This window comes from Monodelphis domestica, chromosome 2 (genome assembly GCF_027887165.1).
Source record: "Monodelphis domestica isolate mMonDom1 chromosome 2, mMonDom1.pri, whole genome shotgun sequence".
Classification (NCBI taxonomy): Eukaryota; Metazoa; Chordata; class Mammalia; order Didelphimorphia; family Didelphidae; genus Monodelphis; species Monodelphis domestica.
Window position 1 is genome coordinate 298,641,089 of NC_077228.1, and position 19,214 is coordinate 298,660,302.

Below are 19,214 nucleotides of genomic sequence, written 5' to 3' on the forward strand. Positions count from 1 at the left end.
TAGACGATCTATAAAAATTTAAACTATCTGGGGGGCAGCTAGGTGGCTCAGTGGATTGAAAGCCAGGCCTAGAGACAGGAGGATCTGGGTTCAAACCTGGCTTCAAACACTTCCTAGTTCTCTGACCAGGGGCAAAACACTTAAAATCACATTGCCTAGTCCTTACCACTCCTCTGCCTTAGAACCAATACGGTTCTGAGACAGAAGGTAAGGGCTTAAAAAAAAATTTAAATATCTGGATTAACACAATGAGAAATAAAGATATTACTCTACCTAGTGTCAGAAAGAAAAATTGGACAAGCCATAAATGAACTCCCAAAAAAATAAAAGGAAAGCAGGGGTCACATGAATGGAATTCAGATGAACTGATTGACTAAACTTTAAAATACAGTCTTCTGAGACATAGAGGTGGCTCAGTGGATTAAGAGTCAGGCCTAGAGAAAGAAGATATTAGGTTCAAATCTAACCTCAGATATTTCCTAGCTCTTGTGACCCTGGACAAGTTACTTAACCCCCATCACTTAGCCCTCACTATTTTTCTGCCTTGGAATCAATATCCAGTTAAGGGTTAAAATATATATATATATATATTTATTTATTAAATATATATATATATATATTTATTAAATATATATATATATATTTAAATCTTCATTTGTGGTGGAGGTACAATTATGGTCCTAAGCAGGAAAGGATAAAAGAAATATTGATGCAAACATATTAAACATTTTAGCATAAGAAAAATATAGCAGCATATTTCAAAAAGTATTTATTAGCACTGTGCTGGATTTAAATCAATGATACAACTGCAGGGGATCATTTGGTATGATTAATCCTACAAACAAACAAAAAACAAGTCACATGATTATATCAGTTGACACTGAAAAAACCTTTGACAAAATACTTCCTTGACACTTTGATAGATTGTGATCTGATTAGTATGAGTAATCCCTCAAACAATAAAAAGAATTGCAACCCATCCATGCTCTTATCTTCTGCTACTCTTATTTAAATTTCTACAAATCCTCCACATGGGGTCTACTGAACATTCTGTGGGACTTCTACTGGTACTTTTAATATATTCTGACTTCCAATGGAGCACATAATTCTGTTAATTAATTAATCAACAAATAAACAAGGAGTTATTAAAGTGTATAAGTTTCTAAATCCCAGCAAAACCTTCTAGCAGACATCCTAAACCAGGCTGAAGGAAACCAAAAGGCCTAAAACTCATCAGTTACTTTGGGAAGTAAAGCACTTCAATGGCAGAATGGGTAGATGAAAGCAATTTCTCCCAATGACCATGAAGGCAGCTGAAGCAGGTGCTTTGGAGGGCTTAGAGCTTGATCAGACAAAGATGCCAACATCATCCACTGCATCCTGGGCCATCACCAGTCTTCTTGATTTTTATCTTGCTACTGTACTTTGATGACCCTTGAAGACAGAAAGAAGCTGATGACTTTGTGTAACTGCCTCACTTAAATCCAATTCATGGAGAAGGCAAGACATCACCAGAATATATTACTGGTCCTCTCTGAAAATAAAGAAGGAATAATGACTTTCTGCCATACAATGGTATTGGGGTCACAAGGGCCTTGCTTAGTCTTTGCTCTTGCCAAAAGACCAGATCACCCTTTCTCTAATCATACATCTCTGATGACATCCTTTTGGTTCTTTCCTTTATAAAATTTTTGGTTGGTATATTGTAGCGTACTTACTCCCACCATGTTCCTCTACATAGCCTATTAGTGATTCAATTTTAATCCTTCAGAAACTGTTGTTTTTGTATCTCCTGAACATACAGTATATCTGAAAAATTATTATTATGCAGATTCAGCTTCATTTCAGGAAGAATCCATGTGTGTTGTTGTGCTCTTCTGTGTCAGCCCCCCTCCCATCCCAATCTGCTTCCAATATTATTCAATTGCAAATATTCTCTGCAAAGTTATTAGTAATCATTTTAATTTATGAAAATCAAATGGCCTTTTCTCGACCCTCATCCTTCTCTCTATAGCTTTTAATATTATTCCTCTCATCTTCTCGATACTCTCTCCTCTCTTGGTTTTCATGGTACTGTTGCTTCACTTTCTTTCTTCTACCTGTTTGACCATTCCTCTGGCTTCTTCAGTACTTCTTCACTCAGGCCACACTCCCTAGAGCTCTGGCCTTGTCCATCTTATTTCATTTACAAGCTTTACATTTCCAATTAGTTTATCATTTCTACCATCACATACCCATATATGCCTCTTCACTCCACTCACATGGCTGCCATCTTTATACAGACCCACATCACCACATGCCTACATTATTGCAATAGCCTTTCAATTAGTTTAATTGCCTCAAGTTATCTATCCTCCACACAGCTATCAAAAGCATGGGTCTGACTATGTTACCATGTATTAATATAATAAACTTCAGTGGCTCCCTATTATCCTCTAGGATCAAAGGTAAAATTCTCTTGTCTTTTAATTTACAACCTGGCCCCTTCCTACATTTTTATTCTTATACTTTATTCTCATACACACACACACACACACACACACACACACACACACATATATATATATATATATATATATATATATATATATATATATGAGTGAGATATATTCCATGAGTGAGAAACACTGAGATACACATTCCAACACCCAGCTTCCAACAAAAAGAACCCCCATTCCTCTGTGTTGGCTATCCCTCATGCCTGGAATTATTTCCCTCCTACCCTCTACCTTCTGGACTTCAAACTTAGCTATAGATAACCTATTGTATGTCTTTCCCTGAACCACTGAAATGCTTGCAACTCCCTCTCAGTTACCTTCCATTTACATTCTGCATATATCATATGCATTTACAATATTTGAACTGTCTCACCCATTAGAATATGATCTCCTTATAGGAAGGGACTCTATTTTTGTTTTCTTTTCTTTGTGTCCCCAGAACTTAGCTTAGTGACTGATATATGGTAGCACTTAATAAATTCTTGTCAAATAACTGATTGTAGTCATTAAAAACCTGTTACAATTTCTGTAAGGCAATTCAGTCTGGCACCACTCTTTCAATTCTGAACACAGTTCATTGTCCATATCCAATAATTACCCAAGAGATAAAGATATATAGTTACATCAATATCAGTGTCAATATAAAGATATAAAAGGGCAATAGGTCACAGTATATGTAGTTTATGGAGTGTGCAGAGACGACTAGTACCTCTGGTGTGAGCCCTTGCTGAACACTTTTCAGCTTGATCATCCATATTTGATGTCTACCTGCCATGCAACTCTTACCTGTGGCTTTAAGAAGCTGTAGCATGTATAACAGCTTCACCCTGGTAGAACTGCCTTAGCAGATAAACTAAACCAGGTTGATTGTAACTGAAAGGTCTCAAACCAATCAGTAAGTTAGAGGGATGTCTACCTCAAGCTGGTAAAGATTTCTCCCAGAGGAATAGCTGGATGAAAATAATTTGTTCCAACAGCTATGAAGGAGGCTGAAGGAGGCACTGTGCATGCTTAGAACTTGGTCAGACATCAAAGCTACCAAGATTCTTTATTATAGTCCAGGCCAGTGATGGTGAACCTATGGAAAGTGTGCCAAAGATGGCACACAGAGTGCTCTCTGTGGGCACATGGCCACACTCCCTCCCCACGCCACTCCCAGAGTCATTACTGAAAAGGCAGAAGGACTTGATTGGAGCTGCTCCCTTCCCCCTCTCCACCATGCCTGATGATGCTTTTTTTTTTTTACATCACCAACCCCTCTGCCCAGCAGCCTAATGGGAGTGCACAGGGGGTAAGGTTCATAAGTGGCAGAGCTGGAGGGGAGGGGAGCAGAGCACTATGGCCACTCCCCTTCCCCTCTCTATACTCCTGGAGGACATTCCTCACTTCACCCACCCCTCCATCCAGCAGTCCAATGGGAGTGCTTTCTCCTTTCCCTGTGTGGGTTAAGAAAGAGGGTGGGGAGTACCTAGCATGTGGTGGGGAAGGGCATGTCATGTGGTCTCTGGAGGGGGGCAGGAACAGCATTTGGTCTGGGGGCTAGGGTGAGGGACAGACCTGGCACTCCATCTCTGAAAGGTTCACTTTCACTACTCCAGACCATTACCAGAAGCCTTGATTTTTGTCTCGCCACTGAACTTCAATGAATCTGGAAGAGAAAGTAAGACTGACAGCTTGGTGCAACACAGCCTCAGTTAAATCCAATTCATGTGTAAGTGAGGACATCAAAATAGAATTTCATTTCCCCTCTGAAATAAAGGACAAACAACAATGGCATAGTGGATTGATTGCATTCTTTTAAGACAAGAAGACTTCCTTTCAAGTATTTGTAGCTCTATGGTGTGGGGCAAATTACTTAAACTCTCCCAGACTCAGTTTCCTCATCTGTTATATTGGGGGTGGGGGGTTGAACTAGATAACTTCTAAAGTTGATTCCAGCTCTCTGTTTATAAGTAGCTGGTGCAAACACCTAGTAGCTCTCTGCTAGTTCTATTGCTATCTATTTATTTTAAAACCTAAAATGAATTACATGCCAAGGGCTTTTTACTTTTTAATATGACCTAAAGTATATATCTTAAACCAAGAATTAGCATTATATATGAAAGAAAAATACTCAAAGTTTTTGTAGTAAGCAGAGATGTTCTTTTTAAAGATAAAAAAAATTAAAGCATAAAATTAGTGAATGATAAAGCTATTTCCTATATGGAGAGACATAAAAGTATACTTAGAAAATCCAAGAGACTTAGTAAGAAACTAATAAAGATGATTAATAGCTTTATTCAAGTAACAGGGTTCATAATAGTTCTATAACCCCTTACCCCCCCAAAACTAACAAAAGCCAAGAGGAGATGATAGAGAAATAAACCATTCACAATAACATATCTGGAAGTTAGTCTACTTATATAGGACTCACATGAAGTCAGCTACAAAATGTTTTTTTTTTTTCCAGAAATGAAAGATATTGAAATAAGTAGGGATTTAGATACATCCATGGTTTTGTTAAGGTAATATATACATTTTAAATTCAAAAATCCCTCACCTATTCACTGGAGTTATGTTCCAGAGACACACTTGATAGGTGAAAATCTGTGGAGTAGCAGCTTTTTATTATATGTGTGTATGTATATATATATATATATATATACATATATATATCTTTATAAACCCTTCACACACTCCTATAAACCTTTTGAAAATTTTTATTAGTCAATTTAGAACATTTTCCCTTGGTTACAAGAATCATATTCTTTCTCTCCCCTACCCCCAACCCCTTCCCATAGCCAATGTGCAATTCCACTGGGTTTTACATGTGTCCTTGATCAAAATCTATTTTCATGTTGTTGATTTTTGCACTAGGGTGATCATTTAGAGTCTACATCCCCAATCATATCCCCATCAATCCATGTGATCAAGCAGTTGTTTTTCTTCTGTTTCTACTCCTACAGTTTTTCCTCTGAATGTGGATAGTGTTCTTTCTCATAAATCCCTGTGAATTGTTCTGGATCACTGCATTGCCATTAATGGAGAAGTCCATTATATTCTATTGTACCACAGTGTATCAGTTTCTCTATATAATTTTGTCCTGGTCCTGCTCCTCTCACTCTTCATCAATTCCTGGAGGTCATTACAGTTCACCTGGAATTCCTCCAGTTCATTATTTCTTTGAGCACAATAGTATTCCATCATCCTATAAACCTTTTCCACATTCTTATTAACCTTTCCTAACATACTCTTATAAATACTGAGCCACTCAGCGACTAAGATACAGAACACAGAGCTGTGGTTGGTCACCTTTCATAGCATCAGTCAATTTGCATAGTGTGCAAACTTTGCAAACAGTAGTGGCGTGCTGCATTTCCATTGTGTACAGTATGGTATTCATCCACAAAATCTGATATAGTGAAAACTCCATGATACAGAATTAGATATATATTTTTAAAACCCACAGTACAATGAAGCTACTATAAAGGAACTGTATAGTGAGGGATGACTGCAATATATATACTAATTTAAATATTTTAATTTATGCCAAACTAACAAAGTAGTACTTTATCAAACTATACAAAGATAATATATTTAAAATCCTTTAAAAAAAAAAACAAATGTTCAAAGACTTTAAGGGAAATAAAAAATAGAAACTAGTAATGAATTAAATCTAGCACTACTAGCTATCAAACCATATTATAAATCAATAATAACCAAAACTATTTGGTTGTCAAAAATAGAGAAAGATGACACAATGAGAAATAAAATATGAAAACTTAGGAATCAACAAATAAAGTAACTTAATGCTTGATGAATCCAAAAACAAAAAACTAAAGTAGTGAGGAAATGAGTTCATATTAGATAAGAATTACTGGGAAAACTTGTTAGTAGTTTGAAATCATCAACATATACCACACACCACAATAAGTTATAAATGGAAAAATGATAAAAAAAGTATGAAGTAATATCATTTAAAAGAAAAAAATAGAGAATTACATGTCATACTTTTTTCACAGCTGTGGCTGGATGGATAGAAGATACGCACACATACACACACAAAAGAGAATGTTTAAATTATGTGCAGTTTTTATAAACTGTGAAATTAGTAATTAAAAAAAGATGTTGGAAGAAAATTTATTTTAACCAAACATCTCTTAAATGTTACTGACATCTAGGTTATCTATAGCAGGGGTAAGCAAACTATGGCCCAATGCACCAAATCTGGCCCAATGTTTTTTCTTTTCTTAGCTCATGAGCCATGGCGAGGGGGGGGGGGGGGAACCGGGGGAGAGGGAATGAAAAAACAGAAAGCTGGGTCGGCTACATTTGTTCCTTAGGCTATAGTTTTCCAACCCTGGATTGAAAGTATTGATGCAAATATGTATGAAAAGCTACCTCACCATTTGCTTAATGGTGAAAGAATATGAACAATTTTCTAAAGAAAAGCTCATTATAAATAACCACATGAAATAGTTCTCCAAATCATTAATAATAATATTAGAAATTAAAACAACTCTGGGATTTCACTTCATGCCTGGGAAAATTGGCAAAGATGATAAAAGAAAGAAAGAGTAAATGTTGGGGAAGGTATAGGAGCACAAGCACACTGATGGTTGGCAATTTTCCTGTCTTGTTTCTGACATCCAGTTGGTTTTACTTAAGTGTTTTTCTTTGTTATAAGGGAGGATTCTTATGTAGGAAAATGGCTATTGGGAAGTAACTATGATGTATAAAACCAAAAAAAGCATCAATGAAACTTTAAAACAAAACAAAAGAGGGTCATTCATGCCTCTTCAACTGTTCCAACCAAGTATTCAGAATATTTCTTGTTTACAAACCTTTCAAAGCACCAGGGGAGGAACTACAAAGAGAAAGAGAGAGAGAAATGCATATTTTCTCCTTAAAATTTCAAGGTGAGTTTTAATATCTAGGGTTAAGGGGAAAGAAAAGGACATATACACATGCCATGCAAACATATATTCATTATATCTATCCTACACACATACATGTATATACACATGGAATATATGTGTGTTTTAATATATTCAACATACACATGCATATATGTATACACATGCATGGTGTGCTTGCATATATTTCCATTTATATTCCTCATATACTAGGGATATATAAATTGGCATATGTGTAAGATATGTATTTCCTCTATATGCCCTTCATATATGCGTGTATACATATATCCATATTATATATGTATGTTTTATATACATATGTGATATGTATCATCCATTTTCATACATCTATCACACACATAAATGCATGTGTATACATATATGCACACATGTGATTCACACACACAAAATTATGTGTATATTCTTCATACACATGTATATATACCCACATTTTGATGTATATGTATTTTCATATATACATTCTTTGTACACATTTGCCTATATACACATACATTTAGATAGATATAAAAATGTTTATGTGTACATATGCACATACTATCTATATGCATAATGCATATATGCGCAGTTTTCATATACATACCCTTCACATAGATCAGTGTGATTTCCCCGGTGTAGTTTCTGAATGATTCATGATTTATTAAGGTCTCCATGACTTTATTGTGACTTCTAAATAAAGTGCTTTGTAGGCTTGAAGTCGAAAGGCCCAATTTAGAGGGTATCTGCCTTTTCCTTGTCATGAGGAAACATTTTTCCAGATATATACACAAGGATGTAGCTTGCACTGAGCAGTTCGGGAGACAATAGGTAAATACATGAATCAAATCAAAGCAAATAGCTGTGACATATTCTGTTGGGATACAATCAGAAGGGGTCCATAGCCAACTTAAGTGAAAAAAAAAAAGACAGTTAATATCTACCATACACTTAACCCCAATATCAGGATATTCCACTGCATTGAGCAGGGGAAAAAACTAGTGGTTCCAGGTTGGTATAATAGTTCCTATTTCACTTGTACCTTAAGTCCATGAAATCATTGAGACAGGAATCATTGTGCCCATTTTATAGATAGTAAAATTGAGGTTCAGAGAGGTTCTGTTACTTGTTGGGGGTTACATAACTTTTTAAGTTTTGAGGTTTGGTCTTCTAGCTCTGAAACCAGCAAGTAAATGTTTTACAATGCCTTGCTCTCTCTCATGACATGACCTATGGCTAACGAAGAAAAACAGAAAGATAAGTCCATATAGGGAAATATATAAAAACAAATGCAGCCAAATGGAAGATAATGTCATATGCATTATAGCCTTATGACCTACTTAAAAAGCTGAGGTGTGAATTCCATTCTCCAAGTCTCTCTTAAAGAAAAGGAAAAAAGGAGAGAGGATGGGGGTTTGTGCTATGCAGAATATGCTTCCTTTTCTATAATGGAGGGGGAAAAACCAGATAATGATCTCTAGTTTCCCTCCCTCTGACTTGCTATGAATCTTTGGAAAAAGCAGTCATAAAAACCAGACCTAGCAGGATAGATCTATGTCCCATATTCAGCAATGATCTCAGAAGACAGCATGAGCTACGTATGAGATTTGGAGCATTGGTTTCTTAAACCTATAGGAAAAAGTCCTGATTTATTCTTTTTGTACTTTTGTTATTGTTGAGTAGCTCAGTTGGGTACGACTCTTTGTGACCTGTGTACCCTATCACAATAATACAATTACATGGATATTTCTTGTGAAATATAGTAGAGTGGTTTGCCATTTTCATCTCCAGGGAATTAAGGTAAATATAGGTTAAGTGAGTTGCTCGGGATTACACAGTTAATAAATATCTGAAGCCAAAATTTGAACTCGGGTATTACTGATTCCAAGTCCAGTGTTCTATCCTATTGAACACTTACTATATGCAAGATATTATGCTATGTACTAGAGATACAAAGAGTGGACAATCCTTGTCCTCACAGAGTTTATATTTGGTTGAAGCAGGAGAAGGGGGATCATATAATTTGACATTTGTACAAAAGAAGTAAATTTGAAAATGAAGAAGGAAAGAGAAAGGAACACTAATAAGGAGTCAGGAAAGGTTTCCTAAAAGAATTCACTTCAGTTAAACCTTGAAGAAAACAGAATCCAAGAAGTCAAGGAGATGAGAAAGTGTATTATAGACACAGGAAACAGCCTAGGCAAAGGCAAGGAAGTAGGAGATAAGTAGCAGAGGATTGGGTAATATTCCTCCAAATGGATTACTCTTCTAGTCTGTGTTTGGTTTGCACACACAACACTGATATAGAGAATTCTTTCTGTTGATGCAGTGTTAATTTTTTTTTTTAATTTCCTTCAGGGCAACATTCCAGTACATTAAGATCAGATAGACAGATAGACCAGATTCCAAGTGCTCCTTCTCCCAAGAGAAAGCCACAAACAAAACTTTAAGTACAAAATGACCCCAGTCATCCATCACACTTAATTTAAGGGGAAAAAATAATCTAAATAACCTCAGGATTGTAGCCAATAAAACTTTCACAGGATAGTAGAATTTTATACCTGGGAGGGATCTTAATGATCATCTGCATTCCCCTCATTTTAAAAAGAAGAAAAATACTCTATATTTGGAGCCTCAGGATATAGGCTTACATCCTGACTATCATTTAGCAGCTTTGAGAGACTGGATAAATAACTTTCTTTCTCTTGGCCTCAGTTTCTTCATCTATAAAATGAAGAGCTTGGGCTGGATCAGTGGCTCTAAATTCCTTCACTCACAGACCCCTTTATAATCTCAAAAATTATTGGGGATCCTCCTCCAAGAGCTTTTGTTTGTGTGTGTGTTGTGTGTGTGTAGGTTTATATCAATTAATATTTATGACATTAGAAATTAAGACATACTAGTATTCATGTGAAAATAATTTTGACCTTGTGGACCCCATGAACAAATGTCAGGGATCTCTGGATTATATTTTTCAAAACAATGGACTTTTCGATTAACTTTAAAATCCTTGCTTGCTCTAAATCAGTGAACTTAAGAAATTAATCACCGAATCAAGGCCAAAAGCCAGGTTTCCTGTTTCCTGGTGTAGAGCTCTCTCCCCATGGTCTCTCATCATAACCAGTGGACAGATTGTAAGTCTAAAGTGCATCCTTGAGAAAGATTTTTATTTTCTCAAGCACCTTTGCTTTATAGCCCAACACAGGGCATGCTGGTAGACTGCTATTACTTGGCATCTAGACTCTTCCCATTCTTAATGAATCTGGCCTCTCCTGGCTCCCCCATCCCTCCTAACCCCATTAATGTCCTTTCTACTTAGTCCCTGCCTTATTCCCTCAATGCCCAAAGCTCCCCCCTCACCATCCATATGTAAAACATGAATTTACATAAAACCAGGAAACTTACTCCTAAATGATTTCTCAAGTGTCAGAGCCACCCAGCCATGCCCCAAACAGTACACATAATTAAAGCTTGCCCTTGGCTTGGTTTATTCGTAGTGCCTGTATATTTGCAGAATGACAGTGTCCTCTTCTTGCCTGGAACTATTTGCAAGTTATACCTGGAAGTATTTACTGGAAGGATTTAAAATATCAGATCTATTCTCTCTTTCTCCAGAGCCATTAAGTTAATACTAAAGAAAACAAGTAGCATGATGTGATAGAAAGAATGCTGAGTTTGATATTCAAGAACTGGATTTTGAATTGTGGCCACCACATTTGTAGCCTTGGGAAAATACATTAACCTCTCTAAGTCTCAACTTCCTCATGTGGAATAAGAGCTTAGAACAAGATGACTTCTAAGGTCTCTTTCTTTTAAATATTGATGATCCAATGGCCAGGATTCAGTCCCTGATTCTAACTCTAGGCATATGACCCTGGACAAGTCCCTCTGAGCCCAAGTACTTCCCAAGGAAAGCATTTTGTAACCCTGGAAGATGAATATAAATTGTAGATCCTAATTCTCATCAATAACTATCATTAGTCTTTTTCAGTAGTTATAGTAGTAGTAGTAATACTAATAGTCATAGTCATAGTAGTTGTATTAGTAGTATTATCAGTAGGAGGAGGAGTGGTAGCAATAGTGGTAGCAGTCGTAGTAGCAGAAATGAGTGGTTATAATAGTAACAGCAGTACCAGTAATAGTAGCAATCATAGCAGTAGTAGTAATAGTGGTGGTGGCCATAATAGTAATAGTAATAATATAAGTAGTACTAGTAATAATAACAGTAGTGGTAAGAGCATCTGCAATAATAATAGAAATAGTAATATTAGTGATGGGGTGTATGGGGTGCTCAGGGAGGAGCAATATCTTTGGTATGGAGGGCTTGTCATGCCCTCCTAGGGCAGCTCTCCAGCCTCTGACCCTCACCTGACACCCAGCTCTCACTTGTGGCTCCTAGTAGCTGCTAGCATGCGGCAGTGGGCACACCCCGGGCAACGGCTTCAACAGGCCAGCTAAACCTTGTGAGGGTAGCCATCGGGTCGTTGTGGACACCTGGTGAACTAGGGCTTTGCTCACCCAGCATGGGAAGACTGCTTCGGCTGAACAGATGGAAGAAACCAATAAGAAGGTTCAACGGCTGAGAGGGCGACGCAGCAAGGCACTGTGGAGTGCTTAGGGCGTGTTGGAGCACAAAAGACAACACGACCATCCAATGCAGCTGAGGAAGTCTCCAGATGTAACGATTTTTCGTGTCACTGGACCCAGGCTTCCAACGCCGAGAGAGTGGAACTGTCTCTGTGCAACGACTTTTCCACTTAAATTTTCATGCACAAGTGTCTTTGTGCACAAAAACACACAAAGACAATAGTCATCCTCGATTACCGAGAGACTACTACTACTAATATTAGTGATAGCAGTACTAATAGCAGTAGAGGCAACAGTAGTAATAGTTGCAAAAGTAATGGTAACAAATATAATAATAATAATAATATTACTAGTAGTAGAAATGGTATAACCAGCAGTAGTAGTAATAATCCTAGTAGAAAGAGTTGTGCGAGTAATAGTAGCAATTGTAATTGTAATTATAATATCACTAGCCTCAGCAGCAGTTAGTAATAGTAACAACAGGAGTAGGAATAGCAGCACTACAGAGGCACAATTGTGATAGCAATAATAATAGTAGTAGTAGTAGTAGTAGTAGTAGTAGTAGCAGCAGCCATAGGTATAGGAATAGGAATAGTGGGAACAGCAGCAGTAGTAGTTTTAGTAATTGTAATAGTGACAGTAATAGCAGAAGCAACAGTAGTAAAAGTAGTAGTAGCAGCAACAATAATACTATGGGAAAAACAATAATAGTAGCAATAATAATAGTACTAATCATAGTAATAGTAGTAATAATAGGAGCAGTAACAGTAGCAACAATTGTAATAGTAATAATACTAATAGTAGCTGCAGTAGTAGTAGATATAGCAATAATAGTGGTAGTAACAGTAGCACTAATGGTAGCAATTGTGATAGTCATAATAATTATTATTATATTTTATTATAATTAAGTATTATATTTATTCTAATACTATTTATCATACTTTATTATATTTATTATATTTATTTTTGTAATAATTATTAGTAATAATAGTAGCAGTAGGAAAAGGAATAGTTGTGGTAGGAGCAGCAGCACAGTAGCAGTAATAATAGTAGTGGTTCTAATAATAATAGTAGTTATAGCAGCAATGTAGTTATGATATAGTGGTGGTGATGGTTGCAGTATAGTAATAAAAGAAGTCAGAGGAGAAGTTAGTGGTAGAGGTTAACAGCAGTAGCAGTGATAGTAGTAGCAATAATAGCAGCAGTACCTCAACTCTACTCCTTCTTCTGTGATCTTGGTCAAGTTACCTTCTGGGATCTCTCTGGGTCTCTCTTTCCTTATTGACGAGGTGAGAAGATTGAATGAGATACTGGAGAGTCCCTTCTAGGGCTTTGGTCCTGTGAGAACTTTGTCTTAAAAGATATATTTAGTGATCAGAACATAGGATCATATAGTAATGATAATAAATGGCGTTCAAATTGTGCCTCTTCTGGGCAAAATTCTTTACAAATATCACATTCTGATCCTTATTACAAGCCTAGAAAGTGAGTATCATTATAATCCCCATTTAATTTTAGGAAAATGAGGCAAAGAGAGGTTAAATGATTTGCCCAGGGACACAGAGCTACTAAATGTCTGAGACTAGATTTGAAATCCCATCTTCCTGACTCCAGCCCAGCATTGTATCTGCTGTGCCACTTAGTTGCCTGAAAGATCTAAAACTAGGAGAGAACCTCAAAGACCATCCAGTCCAATCCTGTAATTTCATAGATGAGGAAACTAGGTCCCAGATAGGGTAAATGATTTGCCAAGACCATAACCCTATTCAGTTTCAGAGGTAGAACTTGAACCCAGGTCTTATAGTTAAATATGCTCTTATATTATGATCATTCTGTGCTAGTATTTATAAATTATGACCCATGCAAATGGTTAGGATGAGTTAGAGAGTTAAGGCAAATGCCTGGCTACTTCAAACCAATTAAAAATATATAGGGAGGGAGGGAAATAAGAATAAATTACCTTCAATGAATTATCTATATTAACGACCTACATTGAATGAACCCATTAGAGAACATTTCTTTTCTCATTTCACTTTTGCTGATATAGATTGGAAAAGAGTATTCTCAAAGCACCTGAGAAAAGATAAAGAAAGAAAAAAATACAGTGATTCTAATTAGGTTTCTATTCATGTTTTCTACAAAAATATACTTATTTAAATTGTTCCAACAAAATAGCTAGCAAAGAAAATTCTGGAAGGCAGATTCCTCTTTCCTCATTCTCTGATCATCTGCTGAAATGCAACTAAGCTGTAAAGTGAGCATTCTTTCTTCCCTCATATCTGTGGTGACTATGAAGGACAGGGAGACCTTGGAATTTCCACTGTCTCACTGAGTCAGAGAACCAAAAGGGTTGTAGAAGTAGGTAGGAATTTTAGTCAAAAGACACGAGTTCATAAATTGGATCCACCATTCATAGTCATTTGACTACAGACAACTTACTTATTTTCTCTGATTTTAAGTTTCCTGATTTGCAAAATAGGCATAATACTCACTTGCATTCCTTATTTCATGGGATTCCCATGAGGTAATTCTTTTGTGAAGGGGCATGAAAATATGCTGAAGTGATAGATTAATTCAATCTAGTTTAATTCAAAAGAAATTCATTAAATACCTACTGTGTGTCAGGTCATGTGTTAGACTCTAGGACACAAAGGCAAAAAAAAGAAAAGAAAAAAGAAATAGTCTCTGCCCTCAAGTAGTTTGTATTCTACTGGAGCAAACAATATACTCACAAGATTAGCTAGATATGCTTCTGTAATTAGATGCATGCAGAGAAGAGAGACACAAAAACACAGACAGAGAGAGAGAGGGATAGTAATTGGGAGTGACTAGCCAAGGGAGAATCAGAATTATGGCATTTAAGATGAAGTTTGAAGGTGCATTGAGGTTTTATGAGACAAAAGAGAAGGGCACACATAAAGCATGATTTATGCTATGGAAATGGAAGATGCAATGTCAAAAAGAAAAAAAAAAGCGATTGGTCTAATTTCTTCTCAACCAGCAGGAAAGCAAAGTTGGCTAAAGACAGATAAACTAGAAAGACATGAGCCATAATTTTCTCTTCACCAGCTATTCAGAGTTTGATTTTAGATAATATTGAACTCTTCATTTGCTCTGAGCTTCCCAATGAAGTAACCCTTGCCAAATAAAAATATCACTCAAATCTTACCTGTATCTGAATTAGGTCAGAAATCAAGACCTGCAAAGAGATCCCTGGGACAATTTGGAAGGGATCATGGACCCTGAAACTGCAGACAACCAAAACAATTAGCAGAGGAGATGCTATGTGAATGACAGAAGGTAATCAGCCCTTTCCATCCTCACTCTTTCCAAGGCTTTCAACCTGTGAACACATAATCTTTAACTTTTTTTCCAAAAGGAAAGGTGGAGCCAAAGAATTTCAAAGAACAATCGACTGGTGATAGCATATACAAGACAGGTTGCCAGATGCTCTTATTTGGAATTTTGAGTTTTGCTTAGGGTTTAGAAGATATGGCAAAGAGCTTCCCAAGAAACACCACAGAAGGTGAGATACTTTTAGTTCCACTGTCAGGGTTCTTAGCACCTAACTTAAATAGGAAAGGCAGTAGCTATATCACATCAATTCTACTGACACAATGAAGCACAGTATAGTTAAAAAGATATGAAAAAAAGTACTGGAATGAAACTGAGAGAACCTGACTTCAAATCCCAGATCAGTTCACTTGCTATCTTTGTGATTTTGGACAAGCTACTTAACCTCTAGGATATTAATGTTTTCATTTGAACAATAAAAGGGTGATCTTTGATGGCTTTACTAAACCCACCAGCCATAGCAGCAAAGAAAAAGTGGTATAGATGCCTTATCTTCTCCATTTTACAGATAAGGGAATTGAGCCTGAATGGTCAAATGAATCACCTAAAGTTCCATTTGGAGCTACCACTGAGGCTAGAAAGAACCATGGAACTCATCTAGTCTAACCATCCTAGGCATCTTGGGCCCAGAGAGGTCAACCAACCAACACACTATTAATAGTGGAATAGCTTGGGGTGTTCAGGGAAGACTTGGTGTGAGGGCTCATTAAGTCCTTTCTAGGGCTGCTTTCCTCCTTTTGTGTCTACCTGCTCTCTTCTATGGCTCTAAGAAGCTAAAGCAGTGATGGTCAATCTATGGCACAGTTGCCAAAAATGACATGCTGAGCACTCAGTATGGGGAACAGGCAGGGCACTTGGTCTGGGAGGGAAAAGGGGCAGGTCCCAAAAGGTTCATCATCATCCCCGAGTAATAACATGCACAGCAGCCACACCCTGGCAAAGCACCTTGCAGGCAAACCCAAATTGGAATTAAAGTTTTCGTGACTTCAGATCCAGCCCTCATTCTACTCTATCCACTCTGGAACTTAGATGCTTTAGTTTTATTATCTGAGGAGTGAGAATAACAATTTATAAATAAAGTGATTTGTAAATCCTATCTTGCATTGGAAATATCAGTTGCTATTTTCACCACATACAGTAAACTACTGTAATTGTTACTCATAATTCCTGGAAATGTTAACATCTCATCATCCCTTGGTAACTACTCAATCACTGGGAAGATTTGATTGTCCCATGAACCCTCATGCTGTCTATGAGAGAAACAGGAAACATCTTATGATCTCCTCTCCCCAACCCCCAATACTGTGTATTACCAGTGTCTGCTACTTATCTGGGTAATCTTGGCCAAGTCACTTCTCCTATTTAAAATTCCGTTTCATGATCTGCTGAATGAGGGAGTCATTCTAAATAACCTTCCAGCTCTAAATCAATGCTATTTTTCACCATATATGCATCAAAGTCCTATAGTTTCAATTTGCTACATGTCCATCTAGTGGCATGAATGAGTAATTCATATCCTCCAAAGCCTTGGGAGAGTTTGAGTGTTTATGTAATGACTTTGAGCTCCTTGGAAGACTGGAAGTACATGGTATGTCTCCTTAACAACAAAGATCAGTATGATACAACATAAATCTGGGTGTAAGGAACAAGATTTCCAATTCCAGGTCCATATTTCTGAGGTATATTTATCCAAGGTATATTAATTATGTTTCATTCACTAATATTTCTATTTGTAAGAATTGTATTTATCCTAAAGTATATCCATAGTAATATTAATCAAAACAAAAATGCAGTTTAGAAAAATCATTGGCATTTACCCTATGGCATATGGGAAAATAGGATCTGTTCTACCAATGGATGGAAACTTTTAGCATTACTTACCCTGACCATTTTTAAAGAAATTGAGCCAATGAATTCCCGGAGCGTCTTTGTTTTTCTAGGAGATGAAAGATTTTATGCTTCTCTCTGCCTCTGCCTCTCTCATCTCTCCCATTCCCCATCTTCTTTCTCTGCCTGTCTGTCTCTTTCTCTTTCTAACTCCACCCACTCCAGCTAGCTTGCAAATTCTCACTTTTCACTGTCATCAGGAGAACCGGTGAGATCATGGGGTTAGCTCTATTTGTAATTTATCAAATGCTGGGAGTGACCCTCACCGTATTTGACGAAAAGAGCAAGAAGGGAGATTCATCACACACACACACACACACACACACACACACACACACACACGCACACACACACACCCTTCCCACTCCACCTCTATACATGGACACTCCTGCCTGGGCCCCCCTGTGCCCATTAGCATTGGACAGGACAAATGGCCTATTTTTGATCCCTCCAAGTCAGCTGCCTTGCACGTGCCGCTGCCTCTCTCATTCTCCATTGTTCTTCCAGCCCCCTAGCAGCAGGAGGTAGGGGACATGTGGAGCCACTCTCACCCTCTGGCCTCAAACCCAAGCCTTTTCATCACACCATAGACAGACACTGTCCGCAAACCTGAATGGGGAACTGCAGCTTCCCTTCCTCTGATGGCTCATTAATCTGCCCGGTCATACATTCCTCTGGCTCTTAGCCACTCTTCTCTCTCTCCCTCCCCAGCAGGACAAAACCAGGGTGAATCTTCTTCTAATCAGTAAGTACAAGTCAAGAACTTTGGGGCTTGTGTGAGAAAGAGCTCAGCGTATCTATGATAGAGTGTGTTCATGTAAATCAAACGCCAGGATGCACATGCTTTATCAACCTGTACACTGACTGGTGTTTCCCTTTCAAACATAAACTTTTACAGAGGAGATAACATATCAATTGTATATTTGGCACAGTACCTAGAATGCTCAGGCTCCTTTACACGCACATGCACATGTATACACACATTTATTTATTATTCAATCATTTTTTCAGTTGTATCTGACTCTTTGGGATCTCATTTAAGGTTTTCTTGACAAAGATACTGGGGTGGTTTGCCATTTCCTTCTCTAGCACATTGTGCAGATGAGTAACTGAAGCAAGCAAGATTAAATGATTTGCCCAGAGTCACATTGCTAGTCAGTATCTGACTCCAAATTTGAACTCATGAAAATGAGTCTTTCTGGTTCCAAGTATAGTGCTTTATCTACTGTGCCTCCTAGGTGCCCTACATGTGTGTGTGTGTGTGTGTGTGTGTGTGTGTGTGTGTGTGTGTGTGTGTATAATGAAATTATTAAGAACACTGAGATGGGAATTGAAGAGTCACACACAAGGAAGAGCTAGTAAACCAGAATGACTATATCTTAGAGGGTATGGAGGGGTGTAGAACCCAAGAAGATTGAAAGATGAGAAGAGGTTCAACCCAAGAGTTCTAAATAAAGAATTTTATATTTGCTCCAGGAAATAGAAGGTAGTCACTAGAGTTATTCACTGGACTGGAGAAAGAAGAAACATTTTAGATTCATACCTTAAGAAAATCACTTGGGCAATTATGTAGAAGATGGATTGGAGTGGATGAAGAATTGAGGCAAATTGACCAATTAAAAGCTCATTATTTTTAATTTATTATTATTTATTAATAATAGATGGGCATTTAGGCAAAAGCAAACAGATATGTTACCAAAATGATTCTAAACTGAACATTTACTATTTAATGAAGCTAATTCACATACCAGTTACTTAAAAGGAGTTCTGGGATGCTCTTGAGGAAGCTGAATGTCAGTCTTTGTCAGTACAAAAGACCCTGTAGGGTGCTACCTCATTTTCTTGGAAAAAGTCCTGAAGTGATTTTGCCATTTTCTTCTGCAGCTCATTTTTCAGATGAGAAAATGGAAGCCAATAGGAAGTGACTTTCCCAGGGTCAGACAGCTAGTAAGTGTCTGAGGCCAGACTGGAACTCATGAAGATAAGTTTACCTGATGTT

The 19,214-nt window shown here is 37.3% G+C and overlaps 1 long non-coding RNA gene across 1 annotated transcript; it reads right to left on the reverse strand.

The window, feature by feature from the left end:
- Nucleotides 1–615: 615 nt before the first annotated feature.
- On the reverse strand, nucleotides 616–17,376 carry LOC103095637 (uncharacterized). The gene is made up of 3 exons (XR_008916569.1): nucleotides 17,210–17,376; nucleotides 4,056–4,146; nucleotides 616–1,534 (listed from the first exon to the last, which is right to left on the reverse strand). It is a non-coding gene; the product is annotated as an uncharacterized LOC103095637 (long non-coding RNA).
- Nucleotides 17,377–19,214: the final 1,838 nt, after the last annotated feature.